This window comes from Haliaeetus albicilla, chromosome 3, assembly GCF_947461875.1.
Source record: "Haliaeetus albicilla chromosome 3, bHalAlb1.1, whole genome shotgun sequence".
NCBI lineage: Eukaryota > Metazoa > Chordata > Aves > Accipitriformes > Accipitridae > Haliaeetus > Haliaeetus albicilla.
Window position 1 is genome coordinate 34,453,126 of NC_091485.1, and position 15,063 is coordinate 34,468,188.

Sequence of the window (15,063 nt, forward strand, 5' to 3'; positions counted from 1 at the left end):
CCCACTCATCTTAAAAATAGTTCAGCTTTGAGTTTGTCTTTTTGTTCCTTTGACAGCACTCTCTTACAAAGCAGTATTCTTCTCAATGCGAGGATGCTTTAGTGCCATTCTAAATGAGTATCTACTGTGTGTCTTTTGTTAGTCTCTTCAGTCAGCAAATGTCCTATTGTTACCTAGTGATCTAGGTGCCCAAATTCATAGAGTACATTTTGACAAATTCAGAACAAAACTTGTGTTTTGTTCTAGTAAAAGAGCCAATGTAATATGTTCAACATTATATTTGCACTTTATTCTAAAATACATTTTGACCTCAGGTCTCTGCAGGAAGGTGCTGAGGGCTTTATTCAAACAATATACTTCACTGTTCAAATCAGGTAACTAAATTTATTTTAAATATCAACATTTAGAGAAAGAAAAGGTTGAAGCAAGAACTAAGAGCTTAAAAAAGACAATCTTACAAAGCTTTAGAAATAAAATGTATTTTCTCATTCTGATCAGCTTAAGTTGCAATTATTTTCTAAAGAACAATTTTATCAGCATCTCAGAATCCCCCGAACAGAGGATTCTTTAATGCATTGTAAACTTTCAGATAAAAGCATTTTATAATTTTTGCATTGTTTAAGATCCTGCACTTTCAGAGCACGACTCCATGTACTACTTTAGGAAACAGAATACATTGTTTACTATCTGTGTTATTTTCTCCCACTTAACAACTTCACTTGTCCGTTTAAGAAACTTGTGTAATCAGTTTGTTATATATAGTTAGCCAAATCAGACATCTAGATATTTCTCCATAGCTTTGTGTTTCTGAATGATATTGGCTCTGTTTGTTCACCATTTACATAATTTTAATTTTGAAAATGTTTATGAATTTGCATTTTGGCATTTTAATGAAAATATTTAAGAAAGAAATGGCGTAGAATTTCATTTATTTCTTAAAGCTGTTAAAATTTTTTAAAATTTTTACTTTTGAAAATTTTCTGAAATTAGAAATAATGCAAATACTGCTATGGATAAACAGATGGAAGGCATGTTTTACAGGAAGCCTGAACAGAGTAACAGCTAGAAAAGTTTGGGCAGGTGAGAAAGAATGTTGTAAGGCCACAGTTGAGAGGTGCTACATTACACAACTCGTGCTAAGTTTGATAGTAACTGAAGGTGTTCAACATTGCACATGATCTGCCTGCTTAAGTTTTAGGCTTTGATCTTGTTAATCACTTAAGCATTTGCCTCCTTTCAATTTTGACTTCAGGCGAGCCAGGCTACAAACTTAAAGCTACCAGATATTTAAGGACTTTATTCCATTGGGTCTTTCTGTCAGATAAACTTATAATGTATTATAATAGAAGTTGAACTACTCAGATGGTAGGAGCTCTTCTATCAACACTGAGCGTAGTTCTATCTGTTTTGGTCATTGTCCTGGTTTCGGCTAGAATAAAGTTAATTTTCTTCTTAGCTGGTACAGTGCTGTGTTTTGGATTTAGGATGAGAAGAATGTTGATAACACACTGATGTTATAGTTGTTGCTAAGCACTGTTTATACTAAGTCAAGGACTTTTCTGCTTCTCATACTGTCCTGCCAGCGGAGCCTGGGAGTGCACAAGAAGCTGGGAGGGGACACAGCTGGGACAGCTGATCCAAACAAGCCAAAGAGGTATTCTATACCATATGATGTCATGCCCAGCATATAAACTGGGGAGATTTGGCTGGGGGGGCACTGCGGCTCAGGGTTGTCTGGCCATCAGTCAGCGGGTAGTAAGCAATTGTATTGTGCATCACTTGTTTTGTATATTCTATTATTTCCCCCCGCCCCTTCCTTTTCTGTCCTATTAAACTGTCTTTATCTCAACCCACGAGTTTTACTTTTTTTTTCCTGTTTCTCTACCCCATCCTACTGCGGGGGAAGTGAGTGAGCAGCTGCATGGTGCTTAATTGCCAGCTGGGCTTAAACCATGACAGTCATTTACAGCTCTACATTTATTACAATGTTGGCCCAGAAGATTGAACAGGATGAGTCTGTGGATAAAACCCCAGGCAATTGAAGCTGAAGCAGAGCAAGATGGATGTGATACTGGTGAACAGGAGATACTGAGAAGCTCTTGCCCATTATCCAGTCTTCTTTGGGTGAAAGATACACATTCATAACCCACCCTTTAACTTTGTAGTTGAGGACTTCTCCTGCATTCCTTGCTAGATTTCTTCTGTCTTGGTGGCCTGTGGCCTGAATGTTGTTCTGTCTGTAGGCATGTGGTAAACCTAGACATCGTTGCTTAGGAAAGTGGCATGGAGTCCCTTGGAGACCTCTTCAGCAGCACCCTGTATTGTGAACACGCCAGCTTGCCTTCTGCTGGCGTCCCATAGAATTTTGAATCACATTATCTGAAAGACACTTAATGGCCTGGACTTAGACTATCTTAAGTATAGATTAAAGCAATAACATCCTTCATCTCGAAAAAGGAACTCTCTAAAAAAAGACTGGAATTATGCTGGAAATAACATTTTTTTAGACTGAGCTTAAATAGGTGAATAGAACAGCTTCCACCTTTCTCACTTCCCATCTTCTGAGGACAAGGTTTCAGTAGAAAAGACACAGTTTTTCACAACAGGAAAGCTTGTTTTTCCAATCCAGAATTTACTAACAATTTGTAGTCTTCTTTATAAAACAAAAGCCTGTTTTAAAGCTTGCCATAAAGCAAGAGCCTGCATTGTGCATACTTCTGCCTTTGGGAAGAGGAGAGCAACACGTGATACAGGAAAATCAAAGTGTTCATTGCAATACTGGGGAATGTACATACTCTATTGTGACAAGTGTAGTTTCATACCTTTGATATAATGGACAAATATTCACATAACAATTTAATTTTGGACTGAAGGAAATTTAAGGAATTTTGATCAGTCTTGACTGTCTTACTCAGACACAGCAAATTCCAGTTTTTGTAATAACTCGGTTAAAATTTAATGGAAAGTTTTTTTCTGTGATTTTTTTTTTTTTTTTTTACCTAAAACAACTGTTAGTGTTGCACTTCTGTAGAAATCCAAGAACATCAGGTTTATTTTATTACATCCTTTTTTTGATGAATGAGAAATGCAAAGCGTATTTTCAGCTTCACTTTTAGGTAGACATAAGGTTTTGCTTGAAGTAAGTCTTATCTACTAATAGGCAAACTTTAGACAAACCAAAATATATTTTGTGGTTTAGGTTGTGTCATTAAACTGTTGGCCTCTCTACCACAGCAAAATTTAAAGAAATAAGACTGTGACCATTTCATAACAAGGGAGGGTGCTCACTAAGCCAGATGGCTTACCCGTGTTCAGATAAATCAGTCATCAGGTTTTTTTGAAGCAGCATGACACATAGCAGCTTAGATTATGCATACCCTTTGCTTTCCAATTAGTCTTTCCAAAACTAACAGAACCAGGATTTGAATGTTCATTAGCCTTGTTGTGCAAGCTGCTCAGGCATCAGCTTTTAAAGGCTGGGACTGCAGTTATTTCAGTGAGAAATGAGAATCAAATTGTTGCGAGAGTTGCCTGCATGCTGTTTAATAATGACATCAAAATAACAACCAGGGTAGGGGAAAAATAATTAACTAATTTGTTTGGATTCAGACACAGCTTTTGTGGTCATGGGTTTGCTGCTGTTCTCAAACTAAGCTCTGTGGTCCTTAATTTCCAACAGCTGTTATACAAACTCATATCTCATGACAAAGCCTATCCTTGTCTTTCTTTTGCAGCGTTAAAGATCATGAGTGAGTGTGTGTTAGATATCTAATGCTTTTAATTGGTAATTTTGTGTGCTAAAACCCCCAGGTAATAAAACTCAAAACAAATGCTGCCACCATTTGTACCTTAGTTTACTTGCTGTGTGATTATGGATTACAAAGAATTTTAGAAAAGATTGTTTGGACTTCTGGAATAGGGCTAGTCATTAAATGAGGTTCTTTCTCTTATATGCCAATGTCCATGTTAAAAATCTTTGCATTCAAATCCTCTGTCCAGTGTCAGCCTGTGGAAAGGTGTTGTCAATAAGTAACTCCTGCAGCAATGGAGAGGAAGAATCTCTCCTCCTCCCATTCCTAAGGCAGCTCTTGCTCTTTGGCTGTTTCTGTGGCCCTGACACCTTGACCCTCATCTGATACATTTGCACCAGAAAAGGACATGTGAAAATGTGATTCCACCTCTTGACTGTTTTTTGGATTCTGATGAACAAGTGAATGCCTTAAAGGAGAGCTCTCTGCTGTGCTGGTGTGATTACTTCTATTTTTTTTTCCCTCCCAGGTACTTTTTGCAATAAAATTGTACCAGTTGGCTTGCCAAGAACTTTTCTTTTCTGTAGCCTGAGAGGGTAAAAACCCTGGGAACAAAGCTTACTCTGCTGTAGTAGGTATTTTGTATGTGAAATATGTATTTCCAAATCTAAAGGTAGAAGGAAAAAAAGTAAAAGAAAAAACAATTCCTAGTACAAGAAAGACATGGATGTCCTGGAATGAGTCTAGCAAAGGGTGACTAAGATGATTAAGGGACTGGAGCATCTGACATGCAAAGAGAGTCTGAGACACCTGGGGCTGTTTCGCCCTGAGATGAGAAAAGTCAGGGGGATGTTGTCAGTGCATATAAATAGCTGATGGGAGAGGGGTGAAGAAGATGGAGCCAGACTCGTCTCAGTGGTATCTAGCGTAACAAGAAGCAATGGTCACAAATTGTAATGCAGGAAATTCCACTGGAACGTAAGAAAAAACTTTTTTACTGTGAGGGTGGTGAAACACTGGCACAGGTTACTTAGAGATTGTGGTGTCCCTCCTTGGAAATATTCGAAAGCAATCTGGACATGGTTCCAGGCAACCTGCTCTGGCTGACCCTGCTCTGAGCAGTGGGTTGGACTAGGCAATCTCCAGAGGCACTTTCCAACATCAGCTGCTCTGTGAGTCCAAGCCAAAACCCTTACAATCTATGTCTTAACAGTCTGTTTATAATGATCTGAAGGGACACTAATATCTACTTGTTCATATGTCTCAAGAGGCACTTGTAACAAATACTGTTTGATGGACAGACAATTCAGTCTGGATATTAAAGGAATAACTGGCACTTCCTTTGTCATAGAAGAAGACAATAGTCTTTGCTCCATATGTTTAATTCAGTGCATTTGACTGTATCCTCTAACCTCATTTTTCATCTATTTAGGAGTAATGAAAGACTATAACTGCCTTTAAAAAGCAAGAATTTGCACAGCATTCATCATAGTTGAGAAAGGGGTCTATGCTGGGACCTTGGGTACTAGAGAACTGGAATATTTCCAGAAGACTGCGGGTTCTGTATTTGTGCCATGACGCTCATGTGTAGAATCATAAATATATTTGCAGCTTTACAGTATGAGTTTCATAAGTCATCATCTAAAGCTTAACTGTCAACTGAATCTGAACACATGCAAAAAGTGTATTTTTTTTCATTTTTTGTCTGGCTCAAAACCCACTATGCTCATTCATGTGAAATAAGTAAATAGTTGCTTGCATTTATATGTAGTTAAAGAATAATGCTACCAATCACTTCTGAAAATTGAGCTGCAGTTCTACATTTGTATCACACAAGTATTAATTCTCTTGAAGCTAACATTCCTTTACAGATCGAGTCAGAGTGAAAACCATATGAAAAATGTTGAAGTCTGCAAGTGAATACAGTGGGAAGTGATTTATCTCAGCAGGGAGGGAGCTAATCTTCTTCCAGTTTTTGTCCAGAAATTGGTAGGTTCATTTCATAGATAAGGCTCTAGCACCAAAGGCAAACTGAAATGAAGCACAGCAAAAGGCTTATGGGTGGGGACAATATTAGTCAGTACTACCACAGGAGCAAATTTCATCATCAGTTATAAATATCTTACTTGATGAAGTTAAGTGATATGAATAATTTTATATGACATTTCAACAGCACCCCTTTACAGCTGTTCTGTTAGTCTAATATTAAAAATATGAGCAAATATAGAGCGGCAAATGACTATGAAATAAAACTTATCAGATTTATGTGTTTTGAGGTGTGTCTTTGCCAGAGATTGGGGCTGAGATGGTAGATAGAAAATATGCCTGAGCATTGCACAACCTAGCATATTATGCAAAGAATTTACCCCAGAAATATTACAAACTTTATGCTTTAACAAGTAAATGTCATTCTTAGATGTTAACAGAGAGCTCTTGGAAGCACTAGGCCAAATTCACCATTGGTATAATTCAGTTTACTCAAATCTCTACTTTTTATAAAGAAACAGCAGAAGATTGGAGGAGAAACCAAATGGGCTTCTTTACCTTATACAGATTTTGCATCAGCATTTCTTTTTGCTGAAATGAATTCACTTTAGCTTTGCCTCCCTAGAACAGACAGGGTAGCTCCCTCATGTCACAGATCTCTTAGGTGTCTTTTCTGTCCCTGTGAGCCAGCTTGTTTTGATATAATCCTTTCCTTTGTGAATAATTAGTTATGCTATGTGAGTTTCTACTTTAGTATACTAATAATGAAACATAAGCCCAGGAAACACAATGCTACTACTTCATCGTAAACTTTGGTACAAATATTTTTTTCTCTGTATTTGTCCATTGACCTCACACTAAGATTCTGATCTGAGTAGAATTTATTGTTCTTATTGCATGTTCTCAGAGCAAATGCAGTGGCTAAATTTGATTCTCAGATACATATTTGTTATGCAGTGACTTCATGTGAGCTTAAACTCAATTTTCTTTAAATAGAAAAAGTTGCCTTTTTTAATTGAAATGTATTGGCTAATTACTGACATTGTTGTGAAAAGATTGAAGCAGTGATTTGACACGTAGTTTGTTTGCATAAAAGAGACATTACTCTTTGGCAGCATAAAAATATTAATCTGTCTTTCAGCAATGCACACTTCATAAAAGAATTTCATAAAAGTACTTTTAATACTGAGTAATTGTTGTGGTTTAACCCCAGCCAGCAACTAAGCACCATGCAGCAGCTCACTCACTCCCCCCCAACTCAGTGGGATGGGGGAGAAAATTGGGAAAAGAGGTAAAACTTGTGGGTTGAGATAAGAACAGTTTAATAGAACAGAAAAGAAGAAACTATTAATGATAATGATAACACTAATAAAATGACAACAGTAGTAATAAAAGGATTGGAATGTACAAATGATGCGCAGGGCAATTGCTCACCACCCGCCGACCAACACCCAGCCAGTCCCCGAGCGGCGATTCCCCGACCCCACTCCCACCAGTTTATATACACTAGATGTGACATCCCGTGATATGGAATACACTGTTGGCCAGTTTGGGTCAGGTGCCCTGGCTGTGTCCTGTGCCAACTTCTTGTGCCCCTCCAGCTTTCTCACTGGCTGGGCATGAGAAGCTGAAAAATCCTTGACTTTAGACTAAACACTACTGAGCAACAACTGAAAACATCAGTGTGTTATCAACATTCTTCTCATACTGAACTCAAAACATAGCACCGTACCAGCTACTAGGAAGACAGTTAACTCTATCCCAGCTGAAACCAGGACAGTAATGTTTGTTGGCTTTCTTTTGAGCATCTCTGTTACTATAAGTATGCACTTTTAAAGTCACGTTTTACTTTTTCATGCATCAGTAATATTGAATTACTTGTAGATATTAATTGGATGGCATGGTTATAATATCACGGAAAGATCCACTTGATCTTCTGCTGGCGCAATTTGCTACAAGTGCCCAGGCATTAGGATAGTAATGCCAGTCTATGTCAGCTGGCATGTGGCAGACTCCCAGTTACTCAATTTTTATATTCTAGTTTTAGATGTCATGAAAAATGGCATTTATTTTTTAAGATGTGATCATAATGCTGATTTTCCTGTTAAATTCTAAACATGGTCTTTTCCCATCATGCAAGCATTTTTGAGATTTCAGGTTTTTTTCTCATTTTCAGTGAAGACAGAGTTAAAATCTCAAAAGAGGGAAAAAATGGAATGGGGACCAACCAAGAAGAAAAAGCTTTGATCAGTTTGAAATATTTCATTTAAATGATTTGATATTTTGATTGCCATCTTTTCTTATTTTACCATTTTAAAAATACATGGTAAGTTTCTAAAAGAAAAGTGTCTTCAAACCAAAGAACTGAAATTTCCTTTAGAAAACAGCAGAATAAGGTATTTGACAGCCTCGGGGTTTTTTTGAGCATTTCAAGTCCTGAAATGCAGTAAACAGTGCATTTCCTCTGAATAGTTTCACTTTAGAGCTTCAATTATGTGGCCTAAGGTTATAAACTCTTGGTCACACTATTAGCTCCATTTACTTGAATGGAATTACTTGGCCGAAGGACACAGTTTGTGTCAGTTTGCAGACCGGTTGTCTGAAATCCACCAGTATCGAGAGAAATATTGCCATGACTAAAGACTTACTATTGTAAGAGTGAGGATTTTAGCTCTAAATCCTTTGAAGATAACGAAGGCAAAAAGTATTTTCAGCCTCATTTGTCTCTTATCTATATTTGCTGCTACTAGGCATTATGTTTAAAAAAGGAATATTTATAAGGCAGTAATTCTCATGAAACACCTTGATTTTTGGCTAGATGAATTGCACAAGTGAGGAGCTGCAGTTTCTGCATTCAGGGATCTGTGTTTCTCCTGGGGAGCTGCAGTGGGTTATCCTCGGCTAAGGGCCAAAAGCCCATCCAGCTGCTCACCCGCTCCCCTCCTCAGGGGGCAGGGGGAGAAAGTAGGATGAGAAAGCTCATGGGTTGAGGCAAAGTCAGAGAAATTGCATAGCAATTACTGTTGTAGGTAAAACAGTCCTGACGTGGGGAAAATGCATTTAATTTATTGCCAATGAAAATAGATTCAGATAGCGAGAAACAAAGACAAACTGTAAATCAACATCTTTCCTCTCCCTCTTCCAGGCTCAGCTTCACTCCTTCACTCCAGACTCCCCCAAGCAGTGCAGCGAGGGATGGGGGGGTATGGTCAGTCCATAACAGATCCTCTCAGCCTCTCCTTCCATCTGATACTTTTCCTCTGCTCCAGGTGGGTCCTTCCATGAGCTGCAGTACTGCAGGAAAAATACTGCTCTGGCCTGAGGTCTCCCCAGGGCACAGGTCAGATCTCTGCTCTGGTGTGGGCTCTCCCAGGGGCTGCAGGGCAGTCTCTGCTCCAGTGCCTGGAGTGCCTCCTCCCCTCCTTCTCTCACCTTGGTGCTCACACTACTGTTTCTCACTCTCTCTTTTTCCTTCCTCCCCTGCCTGTCCAGCACCTTTGCCCTTTCTTAAATATGTTATCGTGGATGTGCCACACGTGGCTGATGGGCTAAGCTGTGTCCTGTGGTGGGTCTGTTGGAGCCAGCTGGAATCAGCATGTCCTGCATGAGGCAGCCTCAGCCTCCTGCCACTCCTACCCGTGTCCCCCCCTGCTACCAAAACCTTGACACCTACACCTGATGTATGAGCTTGTCTGTCTGCCACCCTGAGAACAGTGCTTTTAAAAATAAATCAGGGAATATACCTTTGTTGTATGCCATAAAAGATAGCGTAGTCTAAGACTGTTGCAGAAGTAACAAGTCTTTGAACTTGACAGCATATAAAAGCCCTTCCATTATCTAATAACACACATTTATTTATATATACATTGTACATATATATATGGATAAACAATTTGGTCCCTTTAAAAGAATAGCTTATATTATTAACTGTTAAACATGCTTTTTGAGAGCAGAAGATCACTTATGAGTCATCATTATCCCTTCCATGATCCCATTCTCCAACTTTGAGATTTACACTTCTGTTCTCTCTTAAAGTAATCACTAAAACATTTATATCATGATATGTCTTACATATTTGCTAATATACATAATGTGATTGGGAGCACATGCAATACAGAATGAAACTGAATTATTGAAGATAGATAAAAGACAAATAAAAATTAATCAGTTCAACAAAGCTCTGATGTATTTAAAATTAAGAAAATGCACAACTGCACTGGGGAAGGGTAAATAATAGTGGTAAAATTTCAAGCAGAATGATAGGAATTAAGGGCCAGAAGGCACTGATAAAAGAGAAGATTAGGAAAGTTTTAAAATTAAACCATGACTCTATTTGAAAAATGCTGGGAAAAAAGTAATCATCTCCCTTTTTTTCTTCCAGAGAGATATCCAAAATTTCTCACTTGATCTTCAAAGTTTACAAATATTGATCCAAAAATAGGCTGCCCTTGCAGACCCTCAATTTTCAGAAAGCATACACTAAGTAAAAGGAACAAACCCTGGGATCTGGCTAGCATACAAATATACCATCACTACAGGTATTTCTGACTACTGCATGTAGCATGCAGTTCTACATTTGTGCAGGTATTTATGCTAAACCTATGTGTAATTGTTATTCTTTCTGAATAAGGAAGGACTTATGTATGTATTTAATTAATTTACTAAATTGATAATTTACTTAATGGCATCTTCATTTCCTTAATGTAAGTTTCGCGGTGTTGCAATATGATCTAAATTTAGTTATTGCTGGGGTATTCAGCACAAATGAATATACGTCTATCTCTTGGTGAATATACTTCCTTCTTTCAATGGATATACTACTTCTGTCTCTCTCTCTCTCTCCATATGTGTACATACTTATGAAAAAAATTTCAAATATATAAAGTAAAATAAATTTAAATGGTTTATGATACAGCAGATGGTGAGAATGTGGGAGAATGACTGTGAGTTATTTTAAAACCAGTATACAGGTAATGTTTGAGAAGGCAACAAAGAGAAACTTCAGATGACCATGAGGAGGACTTTGTAGCTGAACTACATTCACAACAGCTTGGTCTCCCAGAGAAAGCACGGTATCCAGCCGGAGGTTCACTGAAAAGAGTCTAAACAAAATTATCTGGATTCTGCTGTAAAGCAATAATCATGATGTGACTGAAAGGTTCATTGGTCTCAGGAATAACTTTTCACTTCTAATTTGCAGGAATATACTTCCCATTTTACTTTTTTGTGCCAGGATGTGTGCGTGCGCGTGCATGAGCGCGAGTGTGGAGGGGGCTTGGGCATGGTTCTCATTTAGCACATTAGTTTGCCAAGCAGGTGGGAATGGTTCTCAGAAATAAAAACCAGCCTATTTTGAATCAGCTCCTTTTGCAGAGTACAAACATGTTGCTATTACTTAGTACTCCCTCGTCTTGTCTTCTTGCCTCTGCAGCTCTTTTACGTTATATGTTGATATGGAGCTTTTTTTTCAGTTGCAAACAAGTTTGTTGTTATTTATTGCAGTATAAACAAATCCAGGCATGTTAGAAATTTCCTCTCAATTTAAATTTTTATTTTGAGAAAAGTCTATGAAAACTTGTAATTTAAGGAATATCAATGGCAATAAAAAGAAAGAAATATCTAAATTAAGATTGCTTTTTAGGCCCAGAATGGGTCCACACAAAAATGACTTTTCACCCCCATTCCCTACAGTGTTTCTGAAGGGAGATAAAAGTTAAGAATTAGTATCCAGAAAACATTCTGAACAAAGGCTATTACATTTTCTTTTTCTCTGTAGTTCAAAAAGGCAGAAGAGTAACTCAGTTCAGTTTGAGGTTATATATCTTACAAAAATGATGCAATGACTACAATATCCTCTGATATAAGTGGATGTACGACGTGGCATAACACATACTGTGTTTTTCAAGGAGCAAGCCTAATTCCCCAAAGCAAAAATAAACCTAAAATAGCATTAAACCAATAAGACAGTCTAATTGCTTAGAGACAGTTTGCGTGACCAGATTATAGTATGTCACTTCTTTTTAGATCAGTCTCTTCTAAGTAAACAGACATCCTTTAGCATCTGAGTATTTCCCTGTGGTGGTCTGCTAAGAAAAACATGAGAGGAGATCTATCCAACATCACTCTTTCCGCTAGCTGTTCTCTGTGATTTATTTGAAGTCCCAAGGATTGCTTATCTGCCGAGATAGAGAAGCAGAGCCCGCGTGCCCGCCCGGTTGCTCCGTGCGGTGGGTCTATTGTTCTGTCATAGCTCCTGAGAGATTGCTGTGGATTGACCTTGGCTGGTGACCTTATCAGAGGTGATTTTGCAAATACTGGTTTATTTCAGTAAGATTCAAATAACTTTTTGCAAGTTGCTTTTTTCTTAACACCTCTGAAGTGAAAGCCACGAGGATTATGATTCCAAGTAGATGTTGCTCCGGAGCGGGGTTTTGTATTTCTGCATTATTTTTTCATTCTCTAAAGCCTTGTGCCGTCTTCTGCATCTCTGAAGATGGAGATAGCTGTGCCTGCAAAAAGAGGGAGTTGACTGCTGCTCTTCAGAAGAAAAGTGTAACTATATATATGTGCCTTTAGAGTTTTGTGGAAGTATGGCCGATATTGATTCTAAAACATACCTTCTTTGTTGGTACAATATAAACCTCTATGTCATTGTCAGAAGGTTCCAAGATATTAATCTGAATATATCTCTCCAATTTAGCATCTCTTTAAGCAATGCTACATCTATATAAGAGTACTACTTTCCTTCATTAAGGTCTGAAAATCTGAGAATTTTTTCTTAATTAGTGTTTGAAATTGTGAAGAAGAAGTTAAGGGACAATGACATAAAAAATTAACTCATTAAAAATTGTCATTTTTAAATTGGAAAATCAGTTGAAAATAGATATTTTTGAATATTCAGTATACTGAAGATAAGAGCATGAATGCATGTCACAGAATAGCACAATATAATGCAGCTGTATCCTGAAGGGGAGTGGAGCATCTGAGTGTACCTCCTTTCCAGATGCAGTCACATTCCCCAGGCACTTTACAGCTCGTATGAGCTCGATGCTTTGTACAGGCGTTGCTGATGCAGCATGGCAGTCCTCCTCATCTGGGAAGTAAAGCAGAAAGAGTAGAAATACATTTGGGTAAAATTTCTGGCTTTGCTCATGCTGTATTAGGCAAGACAAAAGAGGAGCATGGGTGGTTGGCTGCAGAACTGGAGTGAGATGAATAGAATGTGCAAAAGCAGAAAGAGAGTATATATTTTCAAAATACAAAATAAGTGCAAATTTAAACACTTCAACATTACGGAAAACAGTAACTTTTCAGTTGGTTCAAAATTAATTGTAGATTTTTAAAAAAATTTTTTGGTTTATGGATTTTCTGAGATTTTGACTCCCTGACAAAATTTATAAAGGGAAAATGTCAAAAAATAACAGTTGATGGGACAGAAAAGGACTTTTTTGTTTGTCTCAGTTGAAGGATAATAGTAGTAAGAGGGAGGAAGCTTGATAATGCATCAACTTTCTGCTGTAATGGAGCAGCAGAAGCGGAAACATTATAAAACTGTATTGACAGTCAGGTCTTTCCATCACTGACTTCTTAGTTTTTAATGGTAGGTGATATGTTGTCTTCTAAGTTACCTCAGCTGCTCTTTCTTGTCTTTGTGATGTTATTTCACTGGAGAATGACCACAGGGATCACTCTGGGGATCAGTCTGATCAAGAGAGGAAATGAACAGATCCTTTCCATTACAAATTTTATGTACTGGGTTGTATCTGTCAAGCACAAAGTAAATGATTTGACTAACTGAACTTAAGAGACAGAAAAAAATTTTAGTGGGTCACTTATTCTATAGCTTTGCCAGCATATGCTTCCCTTTTTAAAAAAATTAAAATTTTAATACTTCAGTCTCATTTCAGTGCCTTGCATAATGAGACTTTAAAGTACTCTTCTTATTTTTTTACTGATAGAACTTCTTGAAGACAGTAGCGATTCCTTTTACCATTCTATCTGTGGTCATATATTTAACTCACAGACCTCCTACTTACAAATATTTTTATTGCTTTTGGTAATTTAATTATAACTTGATTAAAATTTAATAACATTGATACAAAAGTATTTCTATTAAATAAAAACAAATAAATCATCTTACTATCAAAAGTTTAATTAAAATGAAGTAATGCCATTTTGTTTATGTATACTTTTTAATCAATATTACTGTGTGTAGAAAAATTTATGTTGACAACATCTGAGGCTTCATTTAGATAATGGAAAACATTGATAGATGGAAATTTGGTGGTGATAACTCCCCAATATGGTTTGATTCTTTTTGAATCATAGAATCATAGAATCATTTAGGTTGGAAAAGACCTTCAAGATCATTGAGTCCAACCATCATCCATGCCCACTAAACCATGTCCTGAAGTACCCTGTCCGCTCGCTTTTTGAATACCTCCAGGGATGGTGACTCACCCACTTCCCTGGGCAGCCTATTCCAATGTCTGACAACCCTCTCAGTAAAAAAATTTTTCCTAATATCCAACCTAAATCTTCCTTGCTGCAACTTAAGGCCATTTCCTCTCGTCCTATCTCCAGCCACCTGACAGAAAAGACCAGCACCAACGTGGCTACAACCTCCTTTCAGGCAGTTGTAGAGAGCGATAAGGTCTCCCCTCAGCCTCCTTTTCTCCAGGCTAAACAGCCCCAGTTCCCTCAGCTGCTCCTCATAAGACTTGTGCTCCAGGCCCCTCACCAACTTGGTGGCCCTTCTCTGGACATGCTCCAGCAACTCAATGTCTTTCCTGCAGTGAGGGGCCCAAAACTGAACACGGTATTCGAGGTGAGGCCTCACCAGTGCTGAGTACAGGGGGATGATCACTTCCCTGCTCCTGCTGGCCACGCTATTTCTGATACAGGCCAGGATGCCATTGGCCTTCTTGGCCACCTGGGCACACTGCTGGCTCATATTCAGCCGGCTGTCCACTGTCCCCCCCCAGGTCCTTTTCCACTGGGCAGCTTTCCAGCCACTCTTCCCCAAGCCTGTAGCGCTGCATGGGGTTGCTGTGACCCAAGTGGAGGACCCGGCACTTGGCTTGTGGAACTTCATACAATTGGCCTTGGCCCATCGATCCAGCCTGTCCAGATCCCTCTGTAGAGTCTTGCTACCCTCAAGCAGATCGACCCTGCCTCCCAACTTGGTGTCATCTGCAAACTTGCTGAGGGTGCACTCAATCCCCTCATCCAAATCATCAATAAAGATATTAAACAGAACAGGGCCCAACACCGAGCCCTGGGGAACACCACTTGTGACCTGCCGCTAACTGGATTTCACCCCATTCAC